Here is a 22946-nt window from a genome sequence, read left to right as displayed (position 1 = left end):
ACATTTTGAAGGCACTTAAATTCAACCCAAACAAGGCTTTCGGTCAATGGTAGTACTTGCATCGAGGGAAGAGGCTAGGAATGTTCCAAAGATAGGGACTGCATGTTGGTTATCTCAAAACAAGACATGGGACTGGCATGGGCAGATGCTGGCTCCAACTGGAAACAGGTGTTTAGGTTGAATCTGGAAGAAACACCAGTGAGTTCAGGCCAGCAACAGAGCAGGCAGGGCTGACTTAGGCTTCAGCGCAGAAGTGTTGGCACAGGATTTCTCAGGGCCAGACTGGCCGTAGCAGGCACCAGGCATTTCCCCGGTGGGCCACCATGGTGGGGGCCGGGTTTGGGCCCCTGGGGGGGGTGTTTTTTGTTACCGGGGGCTGGCAATATCGGCCGCCTATAACAAAATTGGCCCTAACAAAGAACTCGGCTGCACTCACTAGACCCCCCTGCCCCCCCGGGGACCAACCGAGCAGTTTGCCAGGGCCGGTTTCAGTTCCAAGTCCGGTCCTTGGATCAGTGCAGGTGGGGATCCAGTCAGTCAGCGCTGTGGGAGCCCCCACAGGCAGAGGTCTGACTGGGGGCCCCTGCAGCTGGACAGGTTATCAATGGCACTCTAGGATGAGCCTGCATCATCTGAAGAAATTGCAGCGTGTCTTCCCTGAAGGACTTTATCGGCTGGTAGGTGGGCGATAGCACAGGGACCTTGGCCACAACAGGGTAGCCTCAGAGTCAGACAAGGGGTGAAGTTGGATCCTTCCACTGCTGACTGCAATTTCTTCCAAGAATGGGAGTAAGAGGACAGGGACGAGTTCCATTTGGAATTCTTATACGTATGCCAAGGCTCGTCTCTCAAGTTAGTCTTGGACTCACCAGAGGGATGGTCAACTGGAGCAGACAAGGACCTGGAACAGGAGTAGGCCCTTGGCTGAGAACAGGAATGAGTCTGTTTGAAGCGAGACCTTCCTTGTTTCTTGTGTTACGTGATATAAAGCTTCACCTCTTGCTCCCTGGTGGCCTTCAGGTGGTTAACTGAGCATTTTTTGTATGCCATCGAGTTGTGCTTAAACCCAGACAGAACAAGCAGATGTAGTGTGGATCCATAAGAGTAAAGGAGTAAAAAAAAAAAAAAGGAGTAATTTCTTTTATTGTGTATGCTTAATTAAAACCTTTACAAAAAAAGAGAAAGTTTCAAAGAGCTTGTTCCATAAAATAAATAAAAATGCATCTGCAGGCTGGTATCCATTTGAAAGTAAAAAAGTCTATCTTCCATTGTCTAACTTCAAAGTCTTTGTTTCACTAAGCCATTGAGTTTTGTCCCATTGCTCACCTCTTTTTCGTTTTTCAGCAATAGGAGGCTCACTTTCTGAAAAAATCTGGTGGCCCTGCAGGCTGTCTGCAGCTGTTGGCTATTCAGTACTAGCATGACTGCCGGCCAGCATGATCTAATTTGGTAAAGGCGAAATGTTTGAAGGAGATAATACAGTCTCAAGTTACTCAGAGAGGGGCAGATGCACAGGATGTGGATCAAGGTTTCTTCAGAAAGACCACAAAGTCTGCACAATGATGTTGGCCATGTTTGCAGCCATGCCGGGATCTGATCTTTTGAGGAGTAGGTTCCCAGCCGCAGTGGTAATAGCATTTGTTGTGTGGATGGTGTTACGTAGTTGACTAGGTACGGTTGCGGAACGCATCTCTCATACGTGGCCAGTACCACCCAACCGTGTTTTTTCTTAGCCAATGTTGCTTTGTCAGCACTCCAAGATGTGTTTTGCTCCATAAGAGACGTTGGCTTCCTGCAGTTGTTACACAGTTTGAAGCCTGTCGTCTTGAAGGGTAGACATTTTCCCAGCACACTGTCTGGAAAAAATTATTTGGAGTACGTGAAAAACCAACAAAAGTTTGGGAGCAGAGCTGCAGATTCCAGTGTAAGTGTTCGGACAAAATGGGACTGATGTAAATGCACAGGGGTGGTGCCTTAATAGAGCTCCATGGCATCACTTCCAGAGGCACTGTGAGGCCGCCTCTGAGCCTGATGTCGCTACGCATTGGCATTCTGGAGCAATTGCAAAGAAAAGTTCAGGATCCAGTCTGGTGAGGAAGCTACAGACAGAAGGATCCATCAGTAATGATTCAACCCAACCTGTACTGCAGCTATAGCATATACTGGGCAGGCCCAGATAAGCCTGTGGACCAGAAACAATTAGTACAGGAAGCACATGCGAGACTTACTGGAGGGTGTCACAAAAGCAATCATGTGTAGATCATGCTGCAAGCTCTCATTGGTTCCCCATAGGGAAACAATACACAATACACCCCCTTAATCACAAAGGTCTCCCTCTTCCACCATTTCTAAGCTGCTTGAATGAACAACCACCTGGTTTCATCTGATGACATTCTTTTCTCCTCTCTTCTAGTCCTCAAAAGTGACATAATAACTACAAGCATCATTTGGTAACAAGCCTCAAAATCGGGTATATCTCATTCTTTTCTATCTGACAAGTGACGGATAGCAGTGGAGAGCCTCTACCCTTTTCTGCTTTAAGTCAAGGACATGATGGATGAATGATTAGAAATATTAGTCATTTTTGGGACCTCTTTATGGTTTCTCAGACCACAACAATACAACGTAAAATCAACCTGAAAATGTTATCTTTTCCTCTTCAAATTTTAGTCCAAAACGCACAGTGCTCTTCTGATTCCAGAATAAATATGAAGACACGGTTCAGCCATCTCCAATCTTACCTCCGTTCATATACCCTCTGGTCCTCCTTGATAAAATCTTCTTATGCACGCATGGCTATCCAGTTCATTATTTGGCGACCTAATAATGAACTCACTGGAGTGGACCAATTTCTCTCTCTGAAGACAAGATAAGTCAATAGAACTTGACTCGTTTCTCTGATGAGATTTTTTACAGAAACAACAGATGAAGGACCACCAATGAATGCAAGAGGTAATGCTGACCACTGCCTCATGACTATGTGCCAACATGTAAAATGTCTAACTTTATTATAGATCAGCACTGAGTTATCTTATTTCAGTGTTGTGTGTACATATCGTTTTAACTGAGAAGTGGTATTTTTTTTTAGCAATTTAAGTATGCACAATTACTTTGCTTAATTGAATTGGTGGTCAACTGATAGACTCGAAGGTAATACGACTGAGAATCCTTTCAGGAATTTAAACTTGCTGGCATCTCAGACAGCTAACTTTTTTTTGGAGTTCGAACACTCGCAGCTTGAATGCCAGGTAATGTTTAAAACAGACAACTCTCTAAACACAGCCTTACACTGCGCGAGTTAACGGCTGCCTTGGGGACAGCCCATTGATTTTAAAAGGACGCGCTGACCTGTTTAAAGATGCGCCATGGTGCAAACAGGAACAGTGTCCCCATTGTTTAATATGAGCCCAGGTGAGCTCACATTGGTAGTGAGGCATTCTGGCATTTAGTCACAGCTAGTTTTCTACGTTGGTTTTGCAACTTTGTCACTGGTTTATTTCTCACAGAGGAATTAAGTGTTAGGACAACATGGCAGATGCATTAAAACAATAGTATCCCTTTAAGTACGTTTAATATTACTGCCCTATTTAAAATGCTGAGAGGAAGTTAGATAAACACAATGGCTAGAATGCGGACACTAACAACTGTTGGTTGCCTGTGAAGCTGGGACATTAGGCAGAAAGAGATGGTGCCGTGGCTGCCTTTGCTGTGAATGGGGCACAGGTAGTTATAGCTTTTTGCACACATGCTGTCAGCTGTTAACAACTATTAGAACATTGGAATGTTGGGAGCTTCATTGAAAACAATGGAGTGCTCTGGGCTTATAATGGCTGGTATAAGCCTGGAGCGCCAACATTCCAGTGTTTCTTTGTTCACAGCTCTGGCTGTGAACAAAGGCTTCAAGAATCCTGAGGGGACTCCAATCCCCTCACGCTCCCATAAGGCTTTGTTCTTTTTTGTTAGAACATTCTGCCCTCTAGTGGCAGAATGTAGAACATTCTGCCCTCTAGTGGCAGAATGTTCTAATAGCCTTATAGCCCTTCGTAGCTGGGCTATACCGGCTATTAAAGTCCCACTCCCTTGTTAAAGGAGAGGGCCTTTAATAGCCGGTATAGCCCTCTACGACGGGCTATAAGGCTAAAGTATCTACCCTCCGCACACATAATGGACACTTTATTTCATTATCTGCTGTTGACACCCTCAGCAAAGGGCAATATCATTTAAAACAGCACTGAACCCAAGCAATCGGTGTTCTTCACTGTTCCAAAATGCATTAAATAATTGTTGAGATAGAGTGATGACAGCTAATGACAATTGGGGTACAGGCACGTGCACATGCACAGACTCTAATACTCCAAAAATATGCAGAAAAATCTGCCACAAAAATGATGTAAAGCATTGAACAGTATTGCACATAACTATATTTTAACCCACCAGATCGATTTTGACTTGAGGACAAAAGAATTGTATAAACCGAGCAATTTTGTAAATTATAGTCTTTAAACAAAAAAAAGAAAATTCTGAGTAGTAACCAACTGAGTTAATGTCATAATTTGCCCAGAGCGAATAAGATAGGCAGAAAGTAAGTGCAGATCATCAGCTGCAAGAAGTTTCATACAAGACGTGAATGAAACGGCATGTGTTGGACAGTCTACATGTTTATGTTCTGCAGAGTGCTGTCTGCATGTTTGCCCCATCTGGATACCTGATGGTTAGGAACTGGAGTATGACATATTTATACTGCATTTCAGTTTGTATGTACATTGTGCAGTCTCCATCTCTGAAGCACAGACTATCCTTTCAGATCAAGGAAACAGACACTAAGAATTGCACATCTTAGCGGAGAGCATTTGATTCAAGAACTATATTTAGAATTTTGATAAACTAAACTCCAGGGAAAGATAGTCTAGACACTACAATAAATATTATGAATCATTATTTCTAATGTTCTGGACTCGAGCTGGTACTTTACAAGCTGCAGAAGCCAACTCAACAGAACATGTTTCTATGGTTGCACTCCGGTCATCGAAAGGTGAGCACTGCCGCTGTGGCACTGCTTCCCAGGTCGATCTTTCAATTCTTGGGTCCTTGTATCACCTCAAAATTAGGCCAGGGTGAAATTTAAAAAAGGGGTCATTTACCACGCCGACATGGGTGGTGCAAAATGTGCTATGACAACGTCACTGGTAATGGTTTGTACTTAGAATGAGTAAACTAAGCACATCATTTATTTCCTTCACGTGGCTAAGTGTTCAGAATGCAGAGCAATCCTGGGAGTCCCACTGAGGGCTCATCTGAAGCTTCGGGGGGGTCTTTCCTGCTTGCTTGCATGAAGGAACAGTGACAAGGCACCGGGTCAGAGCTCCGGTTGGCCCATGGGTGGGAAGGATGGAAGCGCCAGTCCTGGGCTCCGGTCTCCAGCCCTCTGTGTCACAAAGGAGGGGGACCTGCAGGCACCAGAAGATCACCTCTGCTTGTAAGGGTACAGAATCTCTGACTGAGCCGTGGGTCACAGCTCCTGCAGACCCAGGGGTGAAATCCTCCCGCCCTGGGCTCCATTCCATGGCCGCAGTGTCACATGGAGCCCGAGAAAGGCACACGCAGGCCCACGAAGGCTTCCCCCGCTTGCTCAGGAAGAAAAGCGTTGACCGGATCCCGGGTCAGAACTCTGGCTGACCCAGGGGGTGGAGGCCATGGATCTGTGCTCCCTTCTCCAGCCTGCCATGTTGCAAAGTGCCCAGGATGCGGTCCTGCCGGCACTGGGATATCTCCCCTAATTGTCAGGTTTAGGAAGCTCTGATTGGGTCCCAGGTCGGAGCTCTGAATGGCCTGGAGGTGGGGGGTGGGTGTGTAGGTAGGGGGTGTAGGGGGGAGTCCATATACCTAGACTCTCTTCTCTGGTCTGCTGTATCACTAAGAGCCCGGGACGGGATCCTGCAGGCACTAGGAGGTATCCGCTGCTTGTCTGGTTTCAGACGCTCTGGCCAGGCCCCAGGTTAGAGCTCCAACTGGCCCGGAGAAGGAAGCCCACAGCTCTGGACTCCCTTCTCTGGACTGTTGTGTCACAAAATGACCAGGAAGGGGTCCTGCAGGCACCAGGAGGTCTCACTTGCTTGTTCAGGATAAGAGGCTCTGCTCGGGCCCTGGGTCATAGCTCTGGCTGGCCCTGGCTCCCTTCTTAGGCCCATCATGTCACAAAGTACCTGGGAAGGGGCTCCACAGGCACGGAAGACTCCCCTGCTGGCCCTGGGGTGGAGGCCTTCGGCCCTGGGCTCCCTTTTTTGGCCCCAGACAGAGTCCCACAGGTCCCAGGAGGGCTCAGCCTGCCTGCAACGGGTGAAAAGGTGCTTCTGAGATCCTGGTCAGAGCTCAATTAGCCCCACACACGCACATGCCGGATACCCAGCTCGGGCTCCCATAAACCGGCCCTCAGAGTGTCTGTCCCCTGCAAAGCCAAGCAGAATACTTTTTCATAAGACACAGCTTGACCAAATAACAATCCTTTGAGCCCTGGGCATCTGGTTGCACACCGTGCATTCCTATGGCATTCCCATATAGCCAGCAAGCCCTGGAAGCCTTGATGAGGGATCATTGGACTGTTCTCTTGATGTGTACTAATTAAAACAAAAGGCAGGCAGTTTTCTCTGGATTATTAGGGAGCAAGGTATGAGGGACCTCCTTGTCCTCCAGTCTTTCTCCCAGAGTGCCACAAGGGACCAGGCTGGCTTGCCATGGGACCCCAGAGGCTCGAGTCTGTGCCCAGAATTGCTTTCTGGAGAGCAGGCAGGGATGCAAAGCTGACAGTGCAGGAATGGTTTAGCCCACATTGTAGTCTGATCTATTGGGCACACATGGTCCATTTAGAAAAGGACTCCTTGGACAGCCTCAGCTGTTGGACTATCCGGCTCAAGAGTGTGCCTTTTGTGGAGGTCACTCAGAAGCGAAAAGGCCAAGCATTCTGGCAGCTTGTGATGTGGTCTGACCAAAGTGGATGAGGTTTGGTGCCACTAGTCCCGGATGATGCCTGGAGGTCTGAGCACCCCAAACCTGTCTGCAGCTCTTCTCCATCCAGCACATTTCCGCAGCAGCTCAGAATGACTGTTCAATTCGATGACCCTGGCTTTCCAGGCTGGGATGTAGTCCCTGTGTCTTGCTCAGGCTGTGCCTTGGCCGAATTTTTCCCTTCTGTTGCTGCCGACCGGCTGGGCCGATGGAGCCCATGTGAATGCGATGTCCCCCCACCACCCTGCAGGCAGGCAGGGTACCGGGGGTGTGAAGATCGGTCTGTGAATGTTTTTATTAATCAAGAATGAAAGTCGGAGTTTTAAAGATGATTTGATACGTTCATAGGTTCGACCATAGCCAATGCTGACTAGTGATCCAGCAGCATTCTTCCCATGGCACACTGAGCAGCTCCCAGGAAACCAAAGTCTTGGGGTGGGGGGGTGGAGAGGAGTATGGTTGCAAAGTTAAAACTTAAACAAATTGATTGAAGGGCATCAACAGGATTGGAGGAGTAGCCAGTCTTGTGTGACAGGGCAGCCTGAATGAGGAGGAAATAGTGCTACGAGGGAACTCTGGTTTCTCTTGGTGGAGATGCTATGCCCCTTGAAGCCAGTATGAACTGCTTCCAGGAGTGGGAGGAGAAGCAGCCCCCGGCACTCAAGCTTCCATGCATTTAACCAGAAGTGGGCTAGTCACTTTGGCAGTGTGGATAAACCCATCTCTTCTCCGCTCAGTCCCTTGCACCAGGGAAAGGGGGACCCCAGCCTTCCAGCATTGCTAGAGGTGGCCACCTAAGCTGGGGACTCTCGACTTGTAGGTGTCGAGCGCCATCTCCCATTGGTGGATGGCGGATGGCTTATGTGCAGGTGGGGCAACTCTCCCTCATTGCTGGTACCTCGTGAACTGGTTTCATGTGGCCAGGTTGGGATTTCAAAACTCATGTGACCCTAACCGGGAGGGCCAATGGTGGAGCTGTAAGCCTCCGCTACTGCAAGAACCTCTCGTTTGCCTGCCTTCTGAGATGACAGAGTGGGGTTCTCTGGCCAAGTGCCTGGAAACACTCTTTAAATCATGGTGGTCAACTTCCAGAGAGGAAGCCCAATGGGGTATTGTGCTGTCTCATTGTAGGGCTGGTGAATGTCTGAGGCTAACTCGCACCTGCATTTCCTGCACCCACAGGTGAGCGAACATTGCCTGTGGATCATTTGACTTACATGTTGATGCAACTAGCTAGGCGAATTTGTGGGAACTGCAGAACATATTGATCAGACACTTCAAATATACCTTGCAGCCCCAGATTCCCCCCTATGCTATGCCTGTCTGAGGGTCGCTTGACCGTCAATCGGTCTGGGGCTCTCCCAGGACGCAGTTGCCACTAATGCAGGGGGCTATGTATCCTTCATCCCATGATTGCCCATCGCAGGACACCTTACGGTCGTACCGGAGAGGAATGGTGCTGGCATGCCTGCACTCCCCTGCTTGGTGGGGCGGGTTGGTATCTCATCTACCATGGACCTGAAAAACCTGGAGTACCTGGCTGCGTGCTGCTGTCTGGGGTGTCCCATGTCTGCCAAAGCACACCGCCTCAGTTGCCCACTGCTTGGGCGGTGGCTGGCAAAGCCCCGGCCTGCCCACAGTGCTGGTTTCAATGCGGGCCCTCTCTGCCTATTGTCTCTGATCTGGGAAAGGATGTGGTACTATGACTACCACTGTGTAAAAGAGGGTCGGGCCCCCCACTCCTTCTGCAGCCCAGGGAATTGGTCTGCTTCCTCATGCTTTGACCTCCAGCTACGACCTCAGATCAAACATAGCGACACAGTGAATTTAAGTATGTTGCTAAGTGGAAGAAAGGAAACTAGCCAGGATTACCTCAGTAACTGCAAGTGAAGTCAAATTCCTGCCTGGTGAACAGTGTGGGAAATGTGGCATACAGCAAACCAACACCCCAGAGCTGCTCAGTGGGCCCAAGTCCTTCTGATTGAGGCTCAACCATAAATGGTGTCATTCCGGTAGCAGCCCCCAGTGCACTGGAATCGGGTCTTCTTGGAATCGGGTAGCTTGGAAATGCAGCCCAAAGGGGGTGATAACCTCCTTCTAAGGCTAAATACAGGCACTAAACTGATAGCCAAAAAGTACCCTAGGGGAAAGTTGAAAAGAACTTTGAAGAGAGAGTTCAAGAGGGTGTGTAACAAAAGAGGTTAACAGGTGGTGGTGCGACACAGTGGGAAGGTTAGGAGTCACCCAGGTGGAGTCACCGCAGGTGCAGAAATTGACGGTTGTAGCAAATATTCAAATGAAACCTTTGAAGGCCGAAGTAGAGAAGCGTTCCACGTGAACAGCAGTTGAATATTGGTCAGTTGGTACTAAGAGATGGGCGAGCGCTATTCAGATGGGACGGGTGATGGCCTCCATTGCAACTCGCCAATCAAAAGTGAGCCAGGTCCAAATCTCAAAACCCAGAGTGGTGGAGAAGAGCTGCCTCTCAGCGTCCAGTGTGGTAATACAAAAGATCCAAGAGAATTCGGCGGAAGCCCTAAAGAGAGGTCTCTTCTGTTTGTTGAAGGGCGCGGCACCCAGGAATGGGTTCGCCCAGAGGGAGGAGCCCGAGCCTTTGAAACTGTTGTGGTTCTGGCAGCATCCGGTAAGCTTTCATTGGTCCTTCAAAAACTGGAGGAGATGGTGTAAATCTCAGGCAGGACAGTACCCATATCGCCAGCAGGTATCCAAGGTGAACAGCATGTTGCAACAATGTAGGTAAGGAAAGTCACCAAGTCAGATCCGTAACTTTGGGATGAAGACTGGTTCCTAGTGGTGGGTGAGTCGAGCTAAGGGACAAAGGGAGGCCAGGCGCGCACTGTGGCTGGACAAGGCGTCATACTCCGTGGTGGTGGTGACTCAACATGAGCCAGCCCTTCCTGTGTATCACCCCAGCTCCAGTGGTGGTCTTTCCCTGTACCTCTTTCTGGGGTGCAGGATCAGCGTTCTGCCTTGGCAAGCCCCTACCAACAGACTTAGAACTAGTGTGGACCAGGGGAATCTGACAGTTTAGTTGAAACAAAGCACTGACTAGGTCCAAAGAGGGTGTGGACACAATGTGATTTCTGCCCAGGGCTCTGAATGTTAAAGTGAAGAAATTCAACGGAGCGTGGGAAATCAACTATGACTCTCTAAAGGCAGCCAAATATCTAATCATCTATTAGTGAGGAGCATGAATGGATGAATAAAGATTCCCACTTTATTTACCTACTATCTAGTCAAGCTAAACCCAAAGGTAATGGACTTGGCAGAATCAACAGGGAAAGAGACCCTGTTGAGCTTAACTTTAGTCTGGTACTGTGAAGAGAAGTGAGATAGGACAAAAGTGAGGCCCTTGGGCCCCCGTGAAATACCTGACGAAGCTGGGGAGCGAGCCCCGTAGAGCTCTCGCTTCTGGCTCCAAGCACCCAGTGGGAGTTTCTCTGGAGCAGTAAATCTGTCAAAATGATAATGCAGGTATCCTAAGGTGAGGTCTGGGAGGACAGAAATCTGTTGAGCAGCAGAAGAGAAAAAGCTCACTTGATATCAATTTTTAGTATGAAAACAGACTGTGAAAGCGTGGTCTTCGGATCTTTCTAACTTTCTGGGTTTCAAGCAGGAGGTGTAGGAAATGTTATCACAGGGATAACTGGCTTGTGGTGAGCAACGTTAATAGCAATGTTTTTGATCCTTCAATGCCAGCGCTTCCTATCATTGTGAAGCAGAAATCAATAAGAGTTGGATTGTTTCCCCACTAATAGGGAACGTGATTTGGAGTTAAACTGTTGTGAATCGGGTTAGTTTTACCCTACTGATGATGAGATCTTGCAATAGTATCCTACTCAGTATAAGAGTAACCACAGGTTCAGACATCTGGTTATGTGCTTGGCTGAGGAGCCAATGCTGCAAAGCTATCACTGGTGGGAGTAGGACTGAAAGCTTTCAACTCAAATTCCGCTCATTAACCATAATGAAACCGCAGTACCATGGAGCCTCAGTTGGTATGGGGTAGCCAACCTCTGGGGCAGTGCATGGAACTGCTCACTTGGGGACCAAAGCATGGATGGAAGGGGGCCGTATCTATCGCCCTTAGTGCACCATGTGCGTGTGTGGCAGCTAGCACTAAATCATTTGTAGACTACCTGATTCTGGATCAGGGCTTTGTAAGTAGCAGAGTAGACTCCTTGCCTCAATTTACTGAAAGTCATTCGAGCCAAGCTTTTTCCTCCTTCCATGGGCACCCAGGTCCATCCGTTGTCCCTTTTTCACCAGGCCAGTATGAGGGACTGATTGCAGGTCTGTGGGAGGCTGCCTTTACCACATGCAGTGTGGCATGGAGCCTCCTACTCTGCACTGCTGGGTGCAGGGATTGGGGCACAACTCCTTGCAGTTCAGCAGAATGAACAGATGGCCGAGAGGGCAATATCAGAATAGCCTGGAGGCAAGAAGCAGGTGGGTGGCTGCAGGAAGGAGCCTCCTGAGCGCTGACCTTCCTGTTTGCTGCTGCCTGGGCACTCTGATCACCAGGTTTGCCCAAGCCATTTGGTCGCCAGGCTGGCTGATCAGCTGACCAGTTGGTGGCTGGATAACCAGTTGACAGGTGAGCTGCCCGGCGCAGCTAACTCTGACTTGTCTCTCTCCCTGGGTTCTCTAAGCCTCAACCTTGTGGCAGCTTAATAGTAGACGAAAAACAGATTCCCAGGCAGGCCAAAGAGGCGAGGGGGATTGGCTGGGGACTTGACCCCCCCTTAGATCCCCATGCTGTGGCACCAGGAAGGCAAAAGGCACTGACCTGGGGCACCCCTAGTAGATGGACTGGGGTGACGGTTCCTATCCAGGGTATGTGTTTGGAGGAAGGGGAGGATTCTTGGGTTTCTCTTGAGTGTGGAGCGGAGATGGGACCCCACACTCCCCCAGAAAGACCCAGCTAAGCTAACAGGCAGATCCCTGGCAAGGTGGCATTAGACCGGGAATGAGTCTGGGGGCTCTTGTGGGCTGAACAACTCTCTTAAACCCATGGATGGACTGACTTCACATTGATTGTTTAGGGGTCAGGTATCCTGGAGCAAACTCTTGGTAAGAATGCTGTTAATCGGTTTATCATCATACCCAAAGTGCGAATAATCATGGTGGATCTTAGAAATCTTGCACAGAGGGAGAACATAACAAGAGTGAAGGCCAAGTGTACTGACTTAATATTTAGTGAAACAAGATTCACATTTTCCTGAACTCGAGTGAAGCAACTTAGAGATCAAGGATGAACTTCAATTCATCCAATAGAGGTTGAACAGATGGAGAAGACTGTCATTCTGGTCTCCTACCATACTCTGAATGGTCACGGAGGTCAAGACACAGGAGTTATTTCATATCTGTTCTACGTGGGATTTTATGACACAGAACATTACAGCAGTGGACCCGGATTGGAGCTTTTGACACTTCACTGAATGTTTCCTTAAAAAGATGAGACATTTTGCCCCATATATAGCAGTGGAATGTTTGGACATAAAATGTTATGCTATTCCATGGTCTTCCTTGTCAGACAATATTTCTCTATCCACCACTCTCTTTCCTCTAACTTATAATCTTGCTCCATTACTTAGGTGTGGGAGCCAATATTATACACTTCAGGTGGGTGTATAGTCCGATACCTCATTTATTTATAACGTGAAATAATAGGCTCTTTGTATGGCTTTTGGCTTGTACAGCGGCAGGCCAAACCCAATAAACAGATTTTGAAGAGAAAATATATTACGATGATTTATGTGATGGGGTAAAGGTGAGGGAGACTAACAGGTCTCAGGCTGAAAGGAAATGGTCAAGGGGCAAAGTTCTCTACGTCATAGAGTAGGTGACTGAGGTGTTTGGGATGGTCTACAGGATTCCCAAATGATGGGTGAGATGGTAATTTTAGAAGTTCACAGCAAAAAAATGGCTATACATAGTTGGGGCAGCGCTGTTAAACGTGATTTGGTTAGGTAGGATTAGCAACGTTTGATAAAAATTGATGAAAGCCAAGTTATGAGTCTAGCTAGCTGCTAAAAGCAAAACTGAACAAACAGGCTAGTGCTGCTCCAGTGGAAGCAAATGATGAACTGATGCTATAAACAACGCACACAATACAATAATACCCACACTCTAATCGTGTATGGAACACGTTTTTCAGTACATTTCATGCACCTATGCAAGAGTCCATGTGCAAAAAATTTGAAATATACAATGTAAGACCTTCACTTATCATAAACATTTGTGGCAGAATGTGATTAGGGGTCCCTGGGATGCTCATAACTCAGATTCGGAGACTTTAGGAGGTTGGGAGCTGCAGCAGCCTGCATTACACCCATGTTGCACATGGACAAATGAGGGAGTGCATGGAGACGGGATGTGTTCATAGAAGAGGTGCCGATCCATGTGGGGTAGTAGAAAATCAGAATACTTTGGGAAAGTGGCAAGCTAATACTTCGTGATAAAATAAGGGATATTAGAGGAAACTAAAAGCTAATGTTGCTGACCCTATTAAATAACTTTCCGAAAATGACAGGATAATGTTCAGTTTAGTTATCAAAAAAGAAAAACTGAAATTAAGGACAGATTAAGCATGCTTGCTGTAATGGGCATGTTTACATTTTGATTTTAAAAAAATCATTACAAAATATCTCAGCTGACATTAGAATGATATTCCACGTGAAACTGGGGACACTAGCTGGGGTGTTATGCCCTCTTAGGTTATGCTAGGGGGCATTTTCAGGCTGCTTGGGTAATACTTTGAGTCACGTGTGGCAGTCCCTGATCTTCATTGCAGGCTTTCAGATCCGTGTTCACTCTGTAATTATGCTGTTAGAGGCCACACGTGCTGACCATGAGGCCATACCTGCCGCCCGCGCATCTACGAGTGTTGTGACACGAGTACTGCCTGAGCTTGTAGGATCCATCCAGAATGGAAGCTCGCTGTCTAATGACTTAGATGGTGAAATTTGCACAACGTTTCGTTTTCACATCTTCCAGATAGAATCTAATTCATTCTACACGGGTGATGATAACATGAACGGAAGGCGCAGGGTGGACATGAAAAGGAGGAAAAGTGAAGGGTGGTATTTTTTACATTTACTAAAATTGTAGGGGGCTACGGCAAAGAGTAGTCCCATGCTGTCTGTGTAAAATGTATTTAACACCTAAGGCTTTTAAGTTTTAATCCATGTGTGTTGAGAAAATGCGCTAGTACACGTAATTTTCCCTCGGTCGGATAAACACACTACGCAGCTCTCCAGCCCTTTAAAAACGCCCAGGGAAAGGTCAGAGTTGCTTGGCGGGTGACGTCTTAAGAATATTTCTTGAATGCCCCTTACAAACTGCCACAAAAAAGCATGTAAGTTTTTTTTTATCCATTTGTGTCGGCCCACTGTGCTATACAATGCACAATATGGGTACCCTTTGTCAAAATGTGTGGTTTACACCAGGGGGTTTTGGAAGAGTGGTAGCGGCCGTGCGCTGTGCTAACCTTAAAGCCCCTAGAATTCTTGCTAGCTCACTAGTCCGAACCATACCGGTTCAGAAACGGAGTTTTTGCGACACTGTGCGAGTTTGTAGGTTGAAATGGTGCAAATGTTAGCAAGGGAACAACAGGCACGTCTAGGGCTCGTGACCTCCACTCAAATGGCTCTTATTACGTTTGTGTCTCGCCTGATATATACTACACACAACATACACGTGTAAGACGCACAGTCTTATATTCTAGCACCATCAGATCATATCTGGGATGTTTTCAACAGCTGCTTGAATTTGGCCTGCTTAAATGAAGGGATTCTATTTCATATAACTAATCAGACTGATGCATAACAGGCTGAGTTCTGGATAAGGGCAAAGGAACGAAAATGAGTAACCCATAGTGAAATATGTACTTTGAGACAGACATGACTGGTTCTTTTTATGAGTAAAATCGCCTTAACATATGCTTACGCATTTAGGCCATAACTATACTCCATTTTGTTGGCTACCAGACACAACAAAGATCAGAGTAGCTTGGGCTTCCACTCTAGACATGGTGCTGACAGTTCATACACATTTTCCGAAACAATGCCAAAATAATTATTTTTGATGACTTTTTAAACTTCCAACTCGAAACCTAGACAGTTGTGTCTAAATTACCTCTTCATATAACTAAATGGACATGTGAAACCTCAGAATGGACGGACGTCCTTTAATTAAAAACTCTATAGCATGCACTAATAAGATATAGCCTGTACTGAAATCTATTATTTTTATTTCTCACTACACTTTTTGTCCTTTTTAGGTCTCGCTAGAGCCAGTGCACGCGCAGCTCTGGTGAGAAAATTAGTAGCTGGTTTTAAAAGTGCTACCCATGCCGGCCACCAGCTTGCTATTACGCGCACAAGCGCGTGCGACGTGCACAGCTGCCATCTGGCTTGCTGTAATGGCTTATTAAGCCTTACAGTGCACGCGTGATTACCCTCCTCTTACCCCCTACCACTCCCTCCTCATCAGCTCTTCATTTTCCTTTCACTTTCGCGCCCCCTCCCTGACCCCTCCCTGACCCCTCCCCACTCCCTCCTCGTCAGCTCTTCACGCGGCCATTGCTGGTTTGGTCTCCCCCGAAGGGGCTTATGCGAAGGGGGAGATCATCCCGATGGGGAGATTAAAACGACAGAAATCCGGCATACACTTGTTTGAAATCCCAGTGACCTTGTTATGACAGTGACCTTTGTATCCACCGTCGTACAAAAATTGTCCATTCAGAAATATTTTTGATTTGTGTTTTCTTCCTCCAAACCTGGCGCCCCTTTGCTCTAATTCATCATAACTTTAGTTATTGTATTGTCACTCACATTTGCAATCTTTCAATTGCTTAGCTCCTATAGGCTTCCCTTTCTTTCTTGTGTTTGGTACTGGAGCAAGGCTGAAGTACATGTTGTCCTTCGTCATTAATCTGCCTTGTCTTTTTGCAACACACAATTTTATATATTTTATAAGTATTTTGGTATTATTCCTGGATGTGCAATGTGCTTGCCTACTTTTAAGCCACACACACACAACTTCTTATTAATGTTGCTTTAATCCTTTCTGCCGTCTCATTGACAATTTAGTTACTTGCAGCCACAACTGTACTACTATATGCCACTCTACTTCGCACCATTCAACCCCACTCTACTCTATCCCATTCTACTCTATGCCACTTTACTATACTCTATTCCACTTTTTGTCACTACACCCCACACTTTGACACTCTTCTCTAAGACACTCTACTCCACACAATGTCACTCTGCAGCACTCTACGCTTCTCCACCCTAAGTCACTCCAATCTACCCTACTCTGACCACTCTGCTCTATGCCACAACACTATATTTTAGCCATGCTGGAAAGGACTGCGCTGCTGTACAAATTGGCTAAAAGACATTGGCAAAGCTAAAATCTCTCACATAGGTGCGACCCATTCAATTTGCAATAGCTTGTTTTTAAAACTTGGATAATGCGCATGATCACACTGGTACCACAGCAGACAGTCAAGCGATGAGCATTTCAGTCAAGTCAATAATTCTTTAAAAAAAGAACGTTTATTTAATTAACAGCATATTTATAGTGAATTGAAAACACAATACCAAAAAGTCTGTATATGAAGAAGAAAAAAAAAACATGAGCCCCAGTAAACCACCATATTCATTTACTCATACGATGCTGCTCCCCAGCTACTGAGAAGCATCAGTTCACAACCAAATTGTGTTGGGACATATTTGAAACAATATGAAAGTTTCTCTCCCATCATCCTCAGGACGCATTTTATTTAGCACATTCTAATCCGCGAGGAGCATTTGGGCATTTAACAAGAGTAGGATGGAGTTGACAAAGAGGACAAAAAACAATGTTTTTGTCATTTCCCTTATCTGCTCAGGTAGTCAGGTCCACTGGAATTGTGATTTTGAGGCAAACACGTTTTCTAGAGGTCCATTGTAGATTTGCTGCAATTGCCAAATAATCGGTCTTATACTGAATAACCTGCAGATTGTAACTAAAAATTGTTTCTAATTCAAACGAATTAAAAGTTACTAAAACACGTATTGTTGAACAGTAGAAAGCCCTTTGTAAAGATTGACTGGTCACCCTTCTGTTGCTTGTTGCCTTATTTGGCTGTTAAACAGGTACTAATGAGGTGAAACTTTACTGCAGACAGATTTAACGTGTAACACCGACAAAATAATTAAGTAAAACTATCAAATAATGTGCAGCGTTATGCCTCATAATTTTATTGCTGCTTAATTTAGTTACTCCTGCGGCATAATGTGGTATTCGCCTGCTGCATAATTCCAGGACTTGCATATAGGCAACGGAAGAGACTACAATGAGTCAGTAGCATGGGCTGTCAACAGCAATACACCAGTGATCGTTTGACATGAGCTGTTGGTTGAGTGGAACAGTAACTCAAAGCCAGCTCTAAACTGCAAAAGGCCATGATTACAACGGGGTCATATCAGCAAAGTTGGGTCGGGCCAGCGCATCTTGCTCTAAAAGCAGCGCTCTAGCTTTCGGAATACCCGGGAAGCGCCAGAGTGTCGAGAATGGCAAGTGTGGCCCTAGATGTGGCAGGAGACACTTGCCTTTTCAAGAGAGTGGCAGTGGACAACTACGCCTTGATAGTCAAGTCCCTACTGTCCCCAAGAGCAATATTTGCTGAGTGACCGGTTGGAGTGTACTACAAGCAGTTTCAGGCATGAACCAAAAAGCTACGCATGAATGTGTTATATACAATTTACGGGACCAGGCAGAGCGATTTGCACAGATGTAGGCTCCTTTAGTCAGGAATGATGCCTGCAGCAGGCACCGTACCCCAAGGCCAACATCCCCTTGAACCGCGTACCGACACTCGCTGCATTCCTGGGTGGCCTGGCCTCTCTCCCTCATCTCACTACCTGCACCCTGCGGACCCCCCCTCCCTTTGCCTTGCTCCACACCTGCTTCTTCACCCTTCCTCGGTTCTCTCACCCCTCCTCATGGCTTCTGTTTCCATCCTTACCTCCTTCTCTCCCTTCCCTTTCCCATTCCTTCCCAATGCCCCTGCGTTCCTTTTGCCTCCACTTTTGGCATCTCTAGCCCCCTCCCCACCACATCCCCTCCTTCCCTCGCATCCACTCCTCCCTGACACTTTCATCCCCCCTTACCCATCCCTCTCCCTTCCTTCCCCTGGACACGCAGGCTTGCGGATCCCCCCTTCACGTGGGAAACCAACACTATAATCCATTCCACCAGCTATATCTGTTGCAAAGAGACCCCCCTGACCTTCTAGGCAGTGGGTGTGGGAACCTCATTGTGGACCACGCCTCCCTCCAGCCCTGCTCTCTGCAATACCCACCCAATTGAGACGCAACCCTCCTCTGCCCGCTCCTCACAGGTATTACCTACCCGTACCGCTCCCCCTTCTCCCCCATTCGTGGGCCCCTGGCGCAATGGCCCCTCAATACCTGCCTCCTGGAGATCTAACCGGCATTGGGGTAGAGGGTTTTCTTGGATACCAGTTCCATTTGCACCTGGATTCCCCCCCCATACCCCATTTTTCTCCCCCCCCCTTCTTGCAGAACTGTACTGCACAGTAGAGTACTTATATACTCTGAACTCAAACAGTGTTTACAATGTATGAATGTCTCAATCAATACAAAAATGACAACACAAAATAGAACTATATTGCAGTTTTAAAGACACTGTAGTCACAGCAGCTATCTTTAAAAACTTCACATCAAGCAACATGGGGCACAAATTGGAAAAAAAATATGGCAAGGAAAATCTTTCCATTGCTTCACTTTTATGCCATGGAGAAACTGAAGAGATGCCATATCAATGGATTCCCATAAGGATTGGTTAATGACTAGTGGTGGTGGTCACTATTGTATCTCAATGCATAACAAAACGGAGGGTACAGCACTGCCCATTCGATCGGTGGAGATTGAACTGAAGATATTGGCATTGATAGACGTGGGGTCCATGATAACTCTGAAGAAAAAGAGCAGTGTACCTATCTATGTTGAGCAACCAAGTTCTAATACTCTGAAGCTAGAAAGACATACTGGAAGAACAATGTAAAAGACTTCAGAATGAAAGTAGACTGGCACAAATTCTTAGTCTAGTTATTTCTCCTGCCCTCCAGTGTGACACATGGCCCAAAACGGTGGCGACAGTGACTTTAGACATATCAAAGATCTTGAGGGAGAGGAGAGAAGTAATCAGCGGTTCTTTGGACATTCAGATTAACCACAAATGTGCCAAGAAACGGAGAGACTGCGAGCAATCCTCAAATGTGATAGGGATGGCAGTGAACCATACCTTTCATCCTATCCCTTTTACCAACTACATTATGTTACCCTCAACATGCACTTCTGAAATGTCAGCATAGTTGAGGTATCCTTCCAGTCAGTGGTCTCCTCACCAGGTCGTCTGGCAGGTAGAGCATCATCATCATCAGGAATACCCAACTCAAACCTGTGCATGTAATGCCCTTCATCGTACTGTCAAGTTATTGGTATGTTGTTGATATCTGTCGAGTATATATCTGCCACTATATTGGCCTATTCGTGCCATGGGGGTTATCCATTAATATGCGTTACTACACAGCTTCTTCATGTCCACCTTCAGGAATGTCAGATGATGGCCAATATGCACTAAGATCCATCATCATCCCAATACAATGTATAACTAGTGAGAAGACAACGAGAACTGCTGCTGCCATACAAGAATGAAGTACCGGCAAAAGTATTTGAGCCAATGGCAATATTTTTATTTCCTGCATTCAACTTCTCAAGCGTATGTACTCTTACCAAAAGCACCCAACAGTGTGGCTTGCAGAGGAATTAACTTCCCAATAGATCCAACTTCCAAGACTGTCATAATCGAAAGGTTCATAATGTTCCTTGCTTCTTTGCCTTCTAACTCGCACTCACTCCAAAAGCAGAGAAAACCACTTCACTCAGTTTACATCAGGTACACATGGGATGTTTGTCTTCCCTTCCTCTAAAATCAGAGCAGTATGCTCCAGGAACATGCTTAGCTGTGTCAATTTAAAGGGACAATGTATTAACTTGCATATGCTACTGTTATACATTGAACTGCAATTGCATGTATGCAGCGCTTACTGCCCCTGACAAAGGGTTGGAGTGTTTTATGGTGGCTAGCGTACAGTGCTATTGTTTTAATGACGTTTGAAAAGCTCCCAACTGCTCCAAAGGGATAGGATTACAGGCTATTCAAAACCTGCATGAATAAATATTTAGCATCTGAAGTTGGATTTTAAAGCACCGGATGCTTTAATGCACACATCAAAACAACTGCCCCATATTCTTTTGGAGAGCGGAGAGGCACTTAATTTACATTTCCAACCAGATGTTGCTCTTCATATTCACTGAAAAAACAAAGGTTGTAATAAACTTTCTAGTTAGGTGAAAATGCTAGTTAAAACATACCATTTGAAACAAACAAAACCACTGAAATTCACCAGTTATAGTTATCTTAAGTAACTGGCATTTTCACCTAACCATAACCTCTTAACCTTTGTGTATTTCAGTGAATTTATACGGTTTTTAAAAATAAAAAACGTAAAGTAATAGAACATTTCAGTCCCTAACTATAAAGTCAGTTTAACCTTTGTTTTTTCAGTAAATGTCTATTTTTTTTTAAACGTAAAGTAAGATTTCCCTTGTCACGTGCGGCATGGGATTGGGTGCAAGGACGTGCACCACTGACTGATGAGTAATAATATAAAGGGTATCATTTTAAGTGAGGCAGACCTACCGACTTTGCAAATGGAGAGAACGCCAAAATATAAATCGTGGGCTTATTGGCTTTATCAAGTGGTCAGCAAATCAACAAGTTGTGTTCCCTACCCGGGAGAGTGTGGACAGGATATGCCCACACTCTCTCAGACATAGAAAGGCAGTGTCAAGGGGGATGGAGTCCCTGCTTGACCCTGCTCCGGAAGTGGGATCCCCGGGGCCTCCCTGTGGCTTGGGAAGAGGGCAGTATGCCCCCACCCCCTTCAAATACAGTACAGCTTCGGGGATGGATTGCCGGGACTCTCAAAGGCTTGACAAGGGAGGCCGTGCGCCCAGCCATCCTCCCATAGAAAATATACCTGTGCACCCCCGCTGACCGTGGCCCACCCCAGGGAAGGGGATTTTAAAAAAAGTCATGAAAAATGTTTTCAAGTCTGGTTCAGGTTTTGAAATGGCTTTCTTAAACGGGGGTTAATGGAGCCAACAAGAGTGAGACACAAGCTAAGGCCAGGAGGTCAACGGACCTGGTGTCTTTAGAGAAACAATCAGGTCCGGAGTAGTATTACACCTGAGGGAGGTGAGCCCACATCTCGATCTATTCCAGTAGCAACAATTCCCCCTTTCCTCGGGTGGCTACAACTGCACCTTCCAGGGCTCCTGCAGTTTTGCCAGCCAAAATGGGGGAAAACAACAACAAAAACAAAAGGTAAGGATGTTGGAGCATGGAACAAAGGTCTTGATCAGGTTTCAGCACTACGGACAAGCAAGGACGGTATAGAACAGATGGGGTGAAACAAAAGATCAGGAAGAGGACTAGTAATTACATGTCCGAATTGATCATTGAAATGCCACAAGCTGAGACCCTGAAAGAAATTAAGGAGTGCTTGCAAACAAAAGAAACCCAAGGATGAGAAATCATTTTCGAACTGGTTACCAGTCTGTTATGCTAGAGAAATGGTAGGTATTGGGACTTCAGATGGCCTATTATCGAAATACAATCACTTGTGCCCTTCAGGAATTTGGTGGGGCCTGCTGGAAGGATTATGAGAAGCGATTAAGGCTGAAAAAGGCAGATATCAACAGCATGTAATGTGACCAAACAGACCTCAAGTCATGGCTGAGATGGTCAATGCACAAAAATGGGAACATGTTGGCCATCCCTTTTGGTCTAAGACCCAGGTGTAGATTAAACAAAAGGGGACATATTGCACCATGAGTAAGAAAACCTGTGCACAGTCAGTCTGCACCTGTAAGTTTAAGCATTATTGCTCGTTCTGTGGAACCTCCGGGCACCCAGAATTTAAATGCTTTCAGAAATTAAAGGCTCATGAAGTGCAAATGTAGGTCATGGCAAGAAATGCTAAGTCACTCTAATGCATGATGGCTCTCTGGATTGGTTGCTGGGAATAATAGTCTGAGCTAGAAGCCGGGTGGGTGGGGGGGGGGGGCGTACAGGGCTGGTGGTGCCAGAGGGAAGCAAAGTGGAGTGTAGGCTGCTGCTCACTGCAGCCACTGCTATCTTGACATTGCCGGCAGCGGCACCCTGTGTTAATTCTCCTAGACTGCTTTGTTTGCCTCAGGCTTACCGTGCCTGGAGTTGATGTGGAGAGGCGTTGACCCTGCAAGCAGTCTCCATCCCAGTGATTCCTGGAGAAAACGCGCGGCCTGGGAGTAAACTCTCTGGGGCCCAACACACTTCTGGAGCTTTGCATGGGAAGGTGCCCCCCCCCTCCCCCCCCGTGAAGGCAGCAAGAGTGCTTGTGCCCCCTCCTTGAGAAGCCCTAGTCCCTGTAGGACGGGTACATAGGGAAAGGTCCCTGAGGCACTGATTGGCCCCTCTTTGACTGCTTAGAAGCCAGAACCGCAAGGGGGTAGATTTAGCAGGTTGGGTCCACCTGTGTGAGGTTGTTTGTCTTTTTTGTGCCTGTGGCTCGGGAGGTGGGCAGTTGCTGGGGCGTGGCAGCTTCAGTGCAGCTTGCGAGGAGAGAGCAAGATGCCAGATATTTCTATCTTTCCCACCTATTGAACTATACCAATAATTAACAACTATGAATAATAACTTCAGCTAAGTGACCCTGTCTACATCTGTGGAACACAGGACTACGAGGCCCAGAACTCCCTGAAGGTGGAGGGGAGGCGCCCAGAGTTGCCCACATGTGGACG

General features: G+C 46.7%; 1 protein-coding gene and 1 pseudogene across 1 annotated transcript in view; one reads left to right on the top strand and one right to left on the bottom strand.

Annotated features, from left to right (window-relative positions):
- MPP7 (MAGUK p55 scaffold protein 7) overlaps positions 1–22946 on the bottom strand; it is a 1171941-nt gene that overhangs the window by 477255 nt on the left and 671740 nt on the right. The gene's annotated exons all lie outside the window — the stretch shown is intronic.
- On the top strand, positions 8797–11244 carry LOC144786477 (28S ribosomal RNA; annotated as a pseudogene).

The sequence above is a fragment of the Lissotriton helveticus genome, chromosome 10, assembly GCF_964261635.1.
Source record: "Lissotriton helveticus chromosome 10, aLisHel1.1, whole genome shotgun sequence".
Lineage (NCBI taxonomy): Eukaryota > Metazoa > Chordata > Amphibia > Caudata > Salamandridae > Lissotriton > Lissotriton helveticus.
This window is presented reverse-complemented; position numbering and strand designations above follow the sequence as displayed.